Source organism: Choristoneura fumiferana, unplaced genomic scaffold, assembly GCF_025370935.1.
Source record: "Choristoneura fumiferana unplaced genomic scaffold, NRCan_CFum_1 Sck3bRy_55;HRSCAF=225_pilon, whole genome shotgun sequence".
Taxonomy (NCBI): Eukaryota; Metazoa; Arthropoda; class Insecta; order Lepidoptera; family Tortricidae; genus Choristoneura; species Choristoneura fumiferana.
In genome coordinates, this window is record NW_027413041.1 from 11,328 (window position 1) to 26,084 (window position 14,757).

Sequence of the window (14,757 nt, forward strand, 5' to 3'; positions counted from 1 at the left end):
CACTAGATTACGCAAATGCATCTACTTCGCGTGTCCGAACCCCGACCAAACGTCGGGGTTGGCCCCATACAAAGACTGACCGCTAACTGACTAATCATGACTAGTGACTGACTCGAGCCCCACGGCGCGGGCGGGCGGCGCATTTGAATCGATTTTGCGCGGACATCGGGGAATTCACATCGCTAATTCGCTCTTGAGACGTCACAGTAGATATAAAAAAGTGACACGGTTGGTTTTCATACAGATTGAGGTGTTTGCGTTATCTAGTGTAATCTATATCTGTGTATGGTCTGTCCCAGAATTCGAGATACTAAAATGACGTTTCATGTGTTACCTGTTTTTTGCGTCTCATAAATAGTGATGTGCCGCAACCGGTTATTACCGAAAGATTTTGTAGGTACCTATGTATGTATGTCGTAAAATATTAAGATATGAACGGATCCGTGATGTACTAAAATGTAGGGCACTTAGGACATTCTAGAAAAGGTAAAATAGGTCTAATAAAAATGCGACCGTTTTCGAGATATTTCGACTTTTTATAGATGTTGATGTTTAAGTTTCAATTACATTCTAAGTAAGTTTTACATTAACTAAATAATATGAAAATAATGAATATTTGATTTATTATTCTATGATATGAATATCTAAATAAAAACACGAGAAAACGCACTGATCACATCCGATGACAATACGAGTAAAGTAACGAAAATCGGTTGAATACCACTTGAATACGAAAAACATGAACAATGACGTTGTGTGATATCTGAGGGCCTACTCCGGAATTCTAAAATCAAAGTTCGTACCGTAACGTCCCTCTCACTTACGTATTAAATTAAATAGTAGTGTCAGAAGGACGGAACGACACGAACTTCGATTTTCGAATTTCGTAGTAGCCCTGCTGGCCCTAACTACGAAATGCAAAACTCGAACTTCGTATGTTGCCGTCCCGCTGACGCTTATCTCATTCAATACGCGAGTGAAAGGGACGGTGCCATACGAACTTCGTTTTTCTACTTTTGTAGTAGCCCCTCTGTATTATTTTTTACGTTGGCACTAAGTGATGAACACTGTATTTTTACCTGTGCTTAGATTTCATCACTTTATCGTATGATAAAGTAAAATGGAAAGTAGAATATTGAATGCATTAATGTTATTTTTGCTATCGTAAAATAAACATTTTATCGGTTATTTACGAAACCGAAATCACGGAGCAGCACTGTTCCTTTTATGCTGGCCACATTATTTTTACGTTTGACATTTCAGACTGTCATTTTAGTATCTCGAATTCTGGGACAGACCATAGTCAGTTATCTAGTGTAGTCATAAATTGAGAACTTATTACTCTGTTTTACTGCGCATAATAAATGAAATTATGTAGAACTGTAGCAGAAATAATATGTATATTAAAGGTAAAATAAATCAAAATCCAAGCATACGACGTGTGTACGTCAGTTCGTCAGCACAACAAGAATAACAATAAGCTAGTTGTGTCAACCATTCATTATTTGAATCATGTAATAGTAATAGGTACGATTGTATTTCAGAACCAGTATCAAGCGCTATATAGCCTCTAATACGCCTCCTTAATCTATTATATGTTCTTACATACAGGCAACGTATACTCACAAACGTATACCCACAGTACGACTTTCGTACTTTACACAATTTAAATTAAATTAAATTAAACACTTTTTCACCTGCCTGTACTGCTACATATAAATCAGTAGCAAACATAAAATATACCGGGTGTGGCCTGTAATATGAGCAAATAATTAAAACATAGATCATACTCCTCAAACTGAACAACATTAGTTCAGCGACTTAATTTAAAAAAAAAGGATTACACTTAAGTTTATTCGAAGAAGCAATGTAAAGCAAAATGCTTGATGTTTGTAGCGTGACAGGCGACGTCAGTTGGGTTCTAGGATGGCGTACATTGATAGCAGTATTTAATTTGTATGAAAAAAGGAAAATTCAAAGACTCCATTATTTTTAAAAGTCGCTGAACTAATGTTGTTTAGTTTGACGAGGACGATCTATGTTTTAATTTTTTGCTCGTATTACAGGCCACACCCGGTACCTATACAAAACTTAACTAACCTAACAAAGGAATATCGGCATAACAATAGTAAATTGTGTCTTAAGGGCGGTAAACAAGGAATTACGAACGAAGACTGAGGGCTTTAATGAGTCGATGTTCGTAATTCTAGTACTGCCCGTGCGACATACAATGTTTTTCATCACATTTGCGAGTAAAATTGTATATTTGTAAAAGAAAAACTAATATTTTTTCAAAAATTGCCGATACCGCTGACTGCGCGCTTGTAATACAGGCGCTATATAGCCTGTAATAATAATTAATTATCTTAATTCTTGATTGTATTTTTTGGGCCAATCAACTTTTTTACCGACACTAATCTGTCCGCGACATTTTTCAAACAATTGCAGATTTTTGTAAGTAAACATGTTTTTTCTGTAATTTAATAGATGGTGTACAGGAATAGATTACACCCTACGTAAGTTCACCCTTTTAAACAGTGAAATATCTTGTTGGAAGTACGATTTTTTGGTAACGCCAGAGACAATTTTGGTAACGCAGGAGACGCCCAAAGTGTCGGTAAAATAGTTGATTGGCCCTTTTACAGTAAGAGTTACACCAAGTGCTTGAGACTTGTTGAATGTTCCCTTAAAGTTAACGGAAATTAAAAACAACATGTTGTATTATAAGACTAATTTTACGATAATCACTGTGACAGCTAATAAATCTTTGTCTAAGAAAACATCCAGTGAACCTTTTCATCTTGCTACCCTGCAACCATACGTGAAAGCTTCGTCTGTGCGACACTTGTACTCGTATTATCGTACAGAAACCCGCCCTCCTCCATTTCCACATAAATCAAGCGGGGATAGACCTTAATACAGAGATTCCTCTCCAGGCAGATGCTATGAGTATGCCTGGGGACCGAAGTCTGAAGGACGAGCGTCGGAACTTGTATATATGCGTCCGAGTTGAGGAACTTGGATAGCGCAATGCTGGATGTTGGAGTTTCTATATTTGCTCACTAGATGGCGCTGGGAGTCGGTACAAAAGGTTTTATATTTCATTGAAAACATCCAACTTTTTGACATCGCTTTATATTAGGAACCAGCGTTGCAAGTGTTGCAGCCTGTGGCTCACATGTGATCATCGTTGAATGACTATCATTCAACATAATAACAATACCTACATATTAACACATATGGAATACTGCTCTCATCTGTGGGCAGGGGCTCCCCAGTACCAGCTTCTCCCTCTGGACCGCATACAACGGAGAGCGACTCGAATAGTCGGCTGCCAACGAGTTTCCGATCGACTTGACTCTTTGGCGCTGCGTAGAGATGTAGCTTCACTGTGCATCCTCTATCGCATGTACAACGGGGAGTGCTCCGAGGAGTTATTCGGGTTGATCCCTGCCGCATCCTTTCGCCACCGACCTACGCGACAACACTTCCATCCTCACCATTTAGATGGTTGGCGGTCCTCTACTGTGCGTTTTTCCAGAAATTTCCTGCCTCGCACAGCAAAACTCTGGAATGAGCTATCGCCTGCGGTATTCCCGGACCGCTATGACCTTCAAGTTTTCAAGAAAAGAGCGTACTCCTACCTTAAAGGCCGGCAACGCACTTGTGACTCTTCTGGTGTTGCAGGTGTCCATGGGCGACGGTAATCGCTTACCATCAGGCGATCCGCCTGCTCGTTTGCCCCCTATACCATAAAAAAAAAATTAAGTAAATGCAATGTTTATAAGTGGAATTTTATTTTACATCTAAATTACAAATTGTGCATCTCATATCAAAATGTTATGTGGGTAGCTTTAAATAGAAACGTAGCTACATCCTGCATCCAGTTAGTCACAATATACGTGTCAATAACATTTTTTCGTGTTTCAGTATTTGTCTGCCTGGTGACTCCCTCTGGTGGAAAATAACACAAACCTATACACGTCTCCGAGGGCTTGAGCTGGCTCATTGCGAATCGGGTCACAAGGATTACTTTGCAGGTTTATGCAGGAGTTACGTTTAACTTCACCACAAAGTGTGGTAAATTTCTGTTTTAGCCGATTTTAGTTATTTTATCGACCCATAGATGTCGCTACACCGTGATAGAAACTAGCTATCGTTTTGCTGTTACATAATGTATAAGAAATGTATTTGGTTGAGTATTAAACGGATTGGCATAGCAACGGTGTTTGATGTAAACAAAGTGGTCCATACGAGCGGATAGGAAACAGTGACAGTGACAGTGAGTAGGAAGTGAAGTGTAGACAGTGTAGTGCAAAGAGGTAAGTACAGTGAAGTGAAGTGTCAGTGTCAGTGAAACGAACTTAGCGGAAAAATCGTAGCTGTCAAAGACTTGCAAAATTTCAGAATCTTATTCTATGGACTTAGTAAATTCAGCGCGCAAAATTTAAAAAGACTTGTAAAATTTTCAAAATTCTTTCTATGGACTTAGAAAAATCGAAGTGGTATTTGTATGGTTTATTCTATGGACTTAGACAAAATTTGAATAATTTTAGGACTTGTAATTTTTTGGATTTTTATTCTATGGACTTGTAAATTTTTTCAAAATTAACGTGTTAATAAAAGGGCTTCAAGATGTCAAAAGAACTTTTGGGACTTATAGCGGAACAAGAACAGGCGATGGAGATTATACAAAAATTAAAAATAAATTTCAAAAAAACGAGCAAAGCGAGATTGACTAGAGGATACGTCAAAGCAAGAAAAGAGACCTTGGACGACTATTGGAAGAATTTTGTGGAAACCAACCGATCCATAATCAAAATTGTCAATAAGGAAGATATGGAAAACCTGTCATATTTTACAAAAGATTATTATTCTGCATATGAAGAATTTTACATTAACTTGAAAGCGGAGATGACAGATTTATTAGAAGACTCAACACAAATACCGAGCAGCTTGAATTTAATCCAACAAAATAAAATTGAAGAAATTAAATTACCAAAAATAAACATACCACAATTCACCGGCAATTACCAAGATTGGACATCATTTCATGACCTGTTTGTTTCACTCATCCACAACAAGACAAATCTAGGAAATGTTCAGAAATTACATTATTTAAAGAGCTGTCTGTCAGGCGAACCAGAACATCTTTTGAAACATTTACCGGTCACTGACAGTAATTATGATTTGGCATGGAATATGCTACAAGGCCGATACAATAATAAGCGTATTATTGTAAATTCGATATTGAGCAGATTGATAAACCAAAAAAAAATGAACGCAGGGACTGCCAAATCAATTCGTGAGATACTTGATGTTACAATGGAATGTCTGAACAAACTTAAAGGACAAGGCGTCGACACTACTTCTTGGGATGCGATTATCATTCACATGACCGTTTCCAAACTCGATACGGAAACTCACAAAGAATGGGAAGAAGAAGTGAGTGATATGAATATCAATGAGTTGCCTTCGCTGTCTAAATTTGAGAGGTTCCTAGAGAAACGGTTCCGTGTTTTAGAAATGATGCACCCGACACCGACAACAAGTGCTAACATCCAGAGAGAGCCTTACCATGCAATCAAGTCCAGATCATTTGTCGTTGCCGCGGAGATGAAATGTGGATTTTGCAAACAGAATCATGTGCTATTTCAATGCAAAGAGTTTCAACAGCTAACTTTGGAGAGGAAGACAGATTTTGTTCAGAATCAAAGACTTTGTTTCAACTGCCTTATGCCAGGTCACCCAGTAAAATATTGCAATAACAAGTCGTCTTGTCACACATGCGGAAGAAGACATCATTCATTGTTGCACAGAAGCTACACACCCTGCCAATCCCAAGAGAGAGAAAACAAAGAGAAAAAGCCGGAAATAGAAAACAGAGAAAAATACGAAAGAGAAACGAAACATCAACTTAGAGAGAAGGAGATCATCAATCATTTAACAACAGGAAACATTACAGCATTGTTATCAACAGCACAAATTAAAGTTACCAACGAGCAAGGAAAACAATTTGTGTTGCGAGCATTATTAGATCCGTGCTCACAGGAGTCATTCATCACAGAGTCTGCAGCTCAAACTATGGGCCTTAAGAGAATTCACGTGAATGGTCACGTATCTGGCCTGAGTCAGATGAGAACACCCATAAACTTTGCGGCAGATATTGAGATTTCGTCACGATATAACTCCAAGAAAATGAAAATAACAACATACATTGTTAAAAGAGTGACCAGCATCATGCCATCTGAAAAACTTACAATAGATAACTGGGAACATTTGAAAGACTTACAACTGGCTGATCCAACCTACTATCAACCTGGCCCCATCGATATTCTTTTGGGAGTAGAAGTGTATAATGAATTTATACAACCAGGTCTTATCAAGGGAATCCCAGGATCTCCTACAGCTTTACAAACATACCTAGGATGGATTTTATCAGGGAAAATAACAGTCGGAGAAGAAGTTAACAAAAACCAACCTTTTATCAGCATGCATCTGAATGTAGAATTAAACGAAATGCTGCAAAAGTTCTGGGAACTAGAGACAATAGAGGAAGAAAGTGACAAACTAACAGCAGAAGAGAAAAGAGTAGAAGAAATATATGAGAAAACAACCACGAGAGATGAAAACGGACGATATATAGTAAACTTAACATTCAGAAATGATCCACCTGTACTACCGGCAAACAGCAAAGAAATTGCATTGAATCGCTGGAAAACTACTGAAAAAAGACTGACAAAAGAACCAAAATTAATGGAAGAATACAACAGAGTTTTAGAAGAATATTTAACGTTAAACCATATGGAGAAGATTGAAACCAAAGAGGAGAAAGACAATTTGAACAATGTGTATCTTTCACATCATGCAGTTATAAAAGAGGAAAGAGAGACCTCGAAAGTGAGAGTTGTATTTGATGCATCGTGTAAGGGAAGTAATGGAGTGTCATTAAACGATGAACTGATGATAGGACCTCCAGTACTAGAAGAACTACGAACAGTAATTTTGAGATGGAGAAAACACAGAATAGCTTTTGTTGCGGACGTTGAGAAAATGTACCGGCAAATAAAAATAAAAAAAGACCATACAGATTACCAAAGAATATTATGGAGAGCTAAGATTGAAGGACCAATTGAAGAATACAGGCTACTTACTGTAACATTTGGAACATCCTGTGCACCATATCTTGCAATAAGGACATTGAGACAAACAGCTATTGATGAGGGATTTGAATATCCAGAAGCAAAAGAAGCGATACTGAGAGATTTTTATATGGATGATCTACTTACAGGAAGAGATACAGAGAATGAAGCAATTACAATGCAAAAACAGATAACAAAAATTTTGAATTCGGGAGGGTTTAAATTGCAAAAGTGGTGTTCTAATAGCGAATTATTCATGAGGCAACTAAAAGAAAATCAAAAGATAGATGAAACACAAACTGTAGAAATACAAAAGAAAGAGAATGTGAAGACTTTGGGAGTTACTTGGTCTGTCAAGAGTGACACACTGTCAATACCGAATAAAATAAGAGTGGAAGAGGATGTAATAATGACGAAAAGAAGTATATTATCTGATATAGCGTCATTGTTTGACCCCATGGGATGGATCGCACCGAGTATTGTCCTTGCAAAAATATTCCTGCAAAAATTATGGAAAAGTGGGATATCGTGGGACGAACATGTGCCTGAAGAACTACAAAAAGAATGGCTGCAATATAAAAGAGAACTACCGGCGTTAAGAGACATAACTCTAAATCGTTGGATCCATACCAGTCATAATAAATCCACAATCGAACTTCATGGATTTGCAGATGCATCGGCATCAGCATATGCGGCGGTGATATATGCCAGGGTAGTTAAGGAAAATGGCGAGATAAAGGTATCTTTACTATCGGCAAAGACGAAAGTAGCCCCGATCAAAACTATATCACTACCTCGTCTAGAATTATGCGCTGCTACTTTACTGAGTAAACATCTAAAACAAATTGCAAACATATTAGAGATAGACATTCAAAGGGTATATGCATGGACAGATAGTCAAGTAGCATTAGCGTGGATACATGGTGATCCAATGAAATGGACTCCATTCGTGAAAAATAGAGTCTTGGAAATAATCGAGAAGTTTGACGCTAGTCATTGGTTTTACATAAACACCAAACATAACCCAGCGGATGCAGCTTCCAGAGGAGTGATGCCTGAAAAACTAAAATCACTGGATATTTGGTGGAATGGACCAGATAATTTAAAAGAAAGACATGTTAAATTAGAAAAGGGAAAACCAATGGACACAGCACTAGAAAAACGAAAAAATATTGTAACAATGTTAGTAACTGACAAACATAAGAATGAAGAAAAGCTTACCTTACTTCAAAGATATTCTTCCCTGGACAAACTTGTACGCGTAGTAGCATATTGCAAAAGGTGGTTGAATATTATGAATGAAGAAAAAAGAAGGTACTTACGCAGTTACTTGACGCACGAAGAGAGAAACACCGCACTCATCACATGTATACGAATGTCACAAGAAATAGAGTTCTCTGAAGAAATTGAAGATTTACAAAATGATAGACAATTAAAAGCTAAGAGCAGACTATTATCTTTATCCGCCTTTCTTGATGAAGATCGGGTGTTGAGAGTAGGGGGTCGTTTAAAACATGCCGACATAGAGTTCATACGTAAACACCCAATCATTATTTCGAAAGACAATGTGTTATTACCGCTGTTGTTACGAGAAGCTCATGCCAAGACCTTGCATGGCCCACCACAGATGATGATAACATATTTGCGAAGCAAATATTGGTTAATAAATGCAGGGAATAGCGTTAAACGCTTTGTGAGAACTTGTGTAGTTTGTTTGAAACAAAATGCAAAGAACAGAGAGCAGAAGATGGGAGATTTACCTGCAATTCGAGTCAAACCATCCAGACCATTTCTGATAAGTGGCGTGGATTTTGCTGGACCAATAAATGTAAAAATGAGTAAAGGAAGAGGGGCAAAGTCGAACAAAGCATACATATGTTTGTTCATATGCATGTGCACGAAAGCATTACACATTGAGTTAGTCAGTGATATGACAACACAAACATTTTTGGCAGCATTTAGAAGATTTGTGTCGAGACGAGGTCATGTTGCAGAAATGTGGAGCGATCATGGAACTACATTTGTGAGTGCAGAAAAGGAGTTATTAAATATGTGGAAACAAGGAATAGCAAATATTCCAGATGAGTTCTCATCCATGCTAGATAAAGAAGGAACTAAGTGGAAATTTATACCACCAGGAGCACCTAACTTTGGAGGATTGTGGGAAGCAGGCGTTAAATCGACAAAGTATCACCTAAAACGTATAGTTGGAGAGTCAACATTAACCTTTGAAGAGCTGAGTACAGTTCTCATTCAGATTGAGGCCTGTCTTAATTCTCGCCCCCTGTCCCCAATTAGTGACCACAAAGAAGATCTAGAACCTTTGACTCCTGGTCATCTGTTAATTGGAGAACCATTAGTGGTGCTACCATCACCTGATTTAAAAGATTTAAAAATCAATACATTAGATCGATGGCAATTAACTACCCGAATAGTTCAAGACTTCTGGAAAAGATGGCAATCAGAGTATCTGAGTCGAATGCAAGAAAGAAGTAAATGGAGACAATCTATGAAAGAATTTGAAGTTGGTGACTTAGTAATAATAAAGGACCAGAGGTATCCTCCGGGACACTGGTTGATGGGACGCATTGTGAAGAAATATCCTGGACATGATAATATAACTCGAACTTATGATATACGTACAATTTCAGGAATTTTACGACGAGCAATTACAAAATTGTGCCCTTTATTGAGTGAGATAAACAAAAATACAGTCCACTAGAAAAAAAAAAGGTGCTTTTAGTGATCAGTGAAAGTGTGAATTGAGTTCTAATTGGTGTAGTGTCATTGTTTTTTGTTGTGATTTTTTTAAGAAATGACTGTCAACTGTCATTTTAGGCGGGAGAATGTTTTAGCCGATTTTAGTTATTTTATCGACCCATAGATGTCGCTACACCGTGATAGAAACTAGCTATCGTTTTGCTGTTACATAATGTATAAGAAATGTATTTGGTTGAGTATTAAACGGATTGGCATAGCAACGGTGTTTGATGTAAACAATTTCAAATGTAATTTTCCACGTAAATTGCGATAAACTCAGACACAACTTTCAAACCACTACTTACTACTACTACGTTTTATTTCATAAGATAAATTATAGTAAATTAAATATGCAATTAATTTGTTGAAATTAATCTAATAAAATTTAGGATGTTCATACTGTTTTTAAATTATCAAATCACCAAAAAAGTTAATTCACAAATTTAATCAGACTATTTTTATCAAATAAATTTATGCCATAATATAGTCCCGCATTATCTGAGCTTGAAACATTCAAAATTCCACCTTTTATAATGGCCGTCCAGAATTTCATTGTTTTCAGAAAATTTTACAGCTACCATATGCCGATAAATCGTAGGCGTATAATAATAAAAAAATGCCATAAACAAGCCGCCGAGTCGTAAACTAACCCACCGTGTAATGTATGGCGAAACCGATCAATTCCCAAACAATGGATACGTTTTCAGTTTATAATTAGCCGTTAATCTAGAAATGAAATTAATTTTGACACTTTGTATTATTTATGTGGCGTGGTGTCTGGGATCTAGTCAGAGTTATTTTTACGAGAAAAATGAATCATTATGGACTGGGAAACCGTGTTATGTAAGTACTTTCTGATAACTTATCTTTATCTACTATAGTACTATACTTACTTAGTATAGCCACTATATTAGGTACAGTCACCAGCACCAATATCTGACAAAACAAGCGTGCATAAATATCTGATACGACTCTATTTCTAGGGCCGGAAGGATGTGTCAGATATTTTTGCACACCGCTGTGGCAGATATTAATCCTGGTGACTGTACTACAATACTATACTATACCTACTGCACTGTTTCGATAAAGTAAAAAATTTCGTTCCTTTTATCTTTCCATTGTAGTGTCTACTCTTGATTCTGATGTCCTTTCAATTGTTCAAAGGTTAACTGGAAGAGATTCCTTTAAGGGATAAGTTCGCCTTTGTACAGCCCATCCCTCGCCTCTTTCATCTCTCTTATCTCTGAAATACTAATCTAAATAAATATAATCGGCTCGCATCATTGTTGAAAGTCATAATAATTATGTTTGTCATATAACTTTTTTTAACCCCCGACGCAAAAAGAGGGGTGTGTCTATCTGTCTGTCTGTGGCACCGTAACTCTTAAACCGGTGGACATATTTGAACGCGGGTTTTTTTATTTGAAAGCAGGGTTTCTAGCAATGGTTCTTAGACATGTTTCATTACAATCGGTTTAGTCGTTTTTGAGATATTGAACTTTGAAATGACAAAGTCGGGGATTTTCCAACTTTTTGTTTGTTAGGTTATAGACAAAGAATAAATAAAGAATTATATCTTTTACGATTTTCGTTTTACAAATGACCTCTGAATCGATTGAATGTTCAGAATAGTTATAAAACAAACCTAACCTAACCTATAGAGTTCTACACGATGACCATTTAAAAATCTGAAAATTTTCTGCTTTCGGTGGGAAAAAAATTATGACTAACATAAATTATATCAAACATTACATTATGAATGACGTTAAAAAATTATGTGACTAGATATTATGCTGAACGATCACCCTTTGTCCCCATGCTTGCCTTTGACGCTTGCGGAGTTGCAAAGTAAAAAGCAGTAGTTCAGTTATTGACTTCCAGCCAGAATTACCGTCGGCTGTACAATCCCAAGGAGCACCCGGAGCCTCTGCCGACGACCGCGGATCCCGACCCTTACGTCCGCTCCCCCTACAACAACATCTACCAGGGGGCGCGCCGAAAGGGGGACAAACGTGTCTACAACAACCGATTTGATTACACTGAGAATCCCTCAGGCCAGCAACTATTTTGTAGAGGGGAGTTTGCTTGTGTTGTAAGTATTGTTTACTTCTTTCTGATCTCAAAAATCTGGGCTCAGAGCTCAGCGAGCTATGGAGAGTATGCTCGGGGTTTCTCTATGCCATAGAGGTAGGTAATCATTAGAGGATAGAGTCAATGGCATCGAATCAGAAATGAGGAAATACGGAGAAGAACGAGAGTCACAGACATAGTCAAGCGAATTAGCTCGAAGTGGCAATGGGAAGGCCATATAGCACGGAGAACAGATGACCGTTGGGGCTGAAAAGGTGGATCGGCAAGCGCAGCATGAGACATCCACCAACGTGATGGACGATGATCTGGTTGAAGCCACAGGCTCACTGTGGATGCTGGCCGCTTTCAAACGAAGCAACTCGAGGTTTGTGGGGAAGCCTGTGTCCAAGTGGTCGTCCTACGTCTAACATGATGATGATATTGATGATCTCAGAAAAGCCAATTTTAGTTTCGACTGGGTTGAACGATACTGAGCTTGATTTCCTCAAATTGTCCCAAGTAATTTCTATGGAAACTTTTGGTTACCACGAACCAAAGAATTTTGGTAGGTAACAAAAAGTATGTACATTCGAATCAACTGAATTGTGACCCATTCTGGAACCTTTTCGTAGAAAAAGTCATAGTGACATCGCATTGCTTGACAAGGGAATTTATTATAGCGCTTACTGTGAAAACGTTCTACGGTGGGTCAGGAATCAAATGGTTCGACTGTACAGTGATGCGAGAGCTTCACAACCGCCTTGAGGGAGGGGCATATGCCAATGTTCTCCCCTAAATCCGCCCTTGGCATTGCATGCATACTTAGTAGGTACAGTCACAAAACAGATAGTTCGTGGTTCAGAAATCAATCTCCATACAAGTGCGCTCGAGCAACGCACACATAGACACTGCTCACGGACACGATATCTCGGACCGGTTGGGACCAGTGCGAGCGCGAGTGCCATCCGCTTGAGACACGCGTCTGTGAACTTTTTTGTGCAATAATGGAGCAACAAAAAAAAAAGATTATTATAACTGTTCAGTGGACGGTTGTTTAAATTAAATAATCGTGAATTTCGCCAATAACGAAATCGTCTCAAGATATTTTCTGTTGCAAATTTATAATAACTATAACCATGACAATAAAAATATTTTAGTTATTAATTTATATTTCCATTCTTCCCGTTTCATTCTCAACAATAAATCAAACAACTAGATACGAGTGCCACTACCACGATAGTTTTTTGGTGCATAAGCCATAGTTGACAACCTTAGAGCGACCGCCGAGCGTAGGTATGAAATAGTAGATTGTACAACGAGAGCATAAAACGAGCCATTTTACCCAAGACGTTCATATAGCCACCCGAGCCGGTATGGCGAGGGTGGATAGACACGTCGAGGGGAAAATGGGTTTAATGCTCGAGTTTTACACTCTGCTTTTCACTTAGATGGCGAGGAAACGAAATAGCAACAGTGGAAACAATTGTTCACTTACTATGTACATTTTATTTTTCATGAATTACTATTTAATTATAATATTTCATTGATATTTACTTTTATACAAATTCAAAATTATAAAAAAATATATATAAACTTTGTTTGTGGCTGTTGACACCTGATTACCTTACCTTGGTCTTAGACGAAGATTTTATTTTATGCACTAGAGCATAAAAAGTCATTTTATGTCGCCTAGATCCAGCATAAACACGAACTTTACGAGCATGAGAAGTGAAAAGGTATTTTGTCGTAAACGGTCGTATGTGTGCAGTTTGCTTGCATCGGTACGCCATGACTCACTACTCCTACGTTCCAATCCAAGTATCAATTTCGCCAGATAAACCACGTAGCCGCGGAGACAGACGGCGGCATCCCGACGCTGCTGCGCGGGGGCACCGGCTACCGGCACTTCGTGGTGCTGGTGCGCGCGCCGCCGGCCGGCCGCTGCGCGGGCGCGTCCGGGTCTTCTGCTATAACTACACGCTCGATGACGACTTGCCGCTCACGCAGATTGAATAAACGGTTGCTTGACAGCTGTTGTTGGTTATTGAAAATTCAAATTCAAAATTCAAATGATTTATTCAGTAAATAGGCCGCAATAGGCACTTTTACACGTCATTTTTTTAAACTACTAGCGCTTTCGGAAAGACCATCATTGCCAAGAAGAATGCGCCGCAAGAAACTTGGCAGAAAGTCATTTTTTCATAATAAGTAATATAATTACAAATAAAATACTTAAAAACTATATTATACAATTAAAGAAAAAAAAATAATAATAAAAAATACAGGGATGTATGGCCTACAAACTCTAGGCTGTTTTTGTCCAGGGTTCCTACGTGTTCTGGTTGTTCCCACGTGGGGCCAGTGTGGATTGGGATTTCATACGCACCTATCAAAAGCTAGTTGTCGGTCAGTTGTGTGAATTGCTCCGCTACCTGAAAAAACACTTTTGAGCTATTTACATAATAACTACCATGTGATGCAAAATGTCTTAGGTACACAATAGCATTAACAACGCAAAAGTGGCGTAGGAGGGCAGAATATTTATTATTTTTCATCATACTTGCTCGTCATTGATGTTATTCCATGCCTGTATACTAAAAGACAATGGCCTCAATTGTTCCCGCGGGAATTATGGATTTACGTATAGTTTTTCTCCCCAAGGGTGTTAGGTATGACTTTAGTTTAAAAAAATAGCAGGTACTGTGGGGACTGTAACTAGGTGAGAGCTTAGGTACTGGGGATCAACGCGCGTGACTTTAAACTTAGTTCAAAATAAACAACTTCT

At 38.1% G+C, this 14,757-nt stretch overlaps 1 pseudogene; it reads left to right on the forward strand.

Annotated features, from left to right (window-relative positions):
* Positions 1–10,464: 10,464 nt before the first annotated feature.
* LOC141445205 (uncharacterized) lies at positions 10,465–14,002 on the forward strand (annotated as a pseudogene).
* Positions 14,003–14,757: the final 755 nt, after the last annotated feature.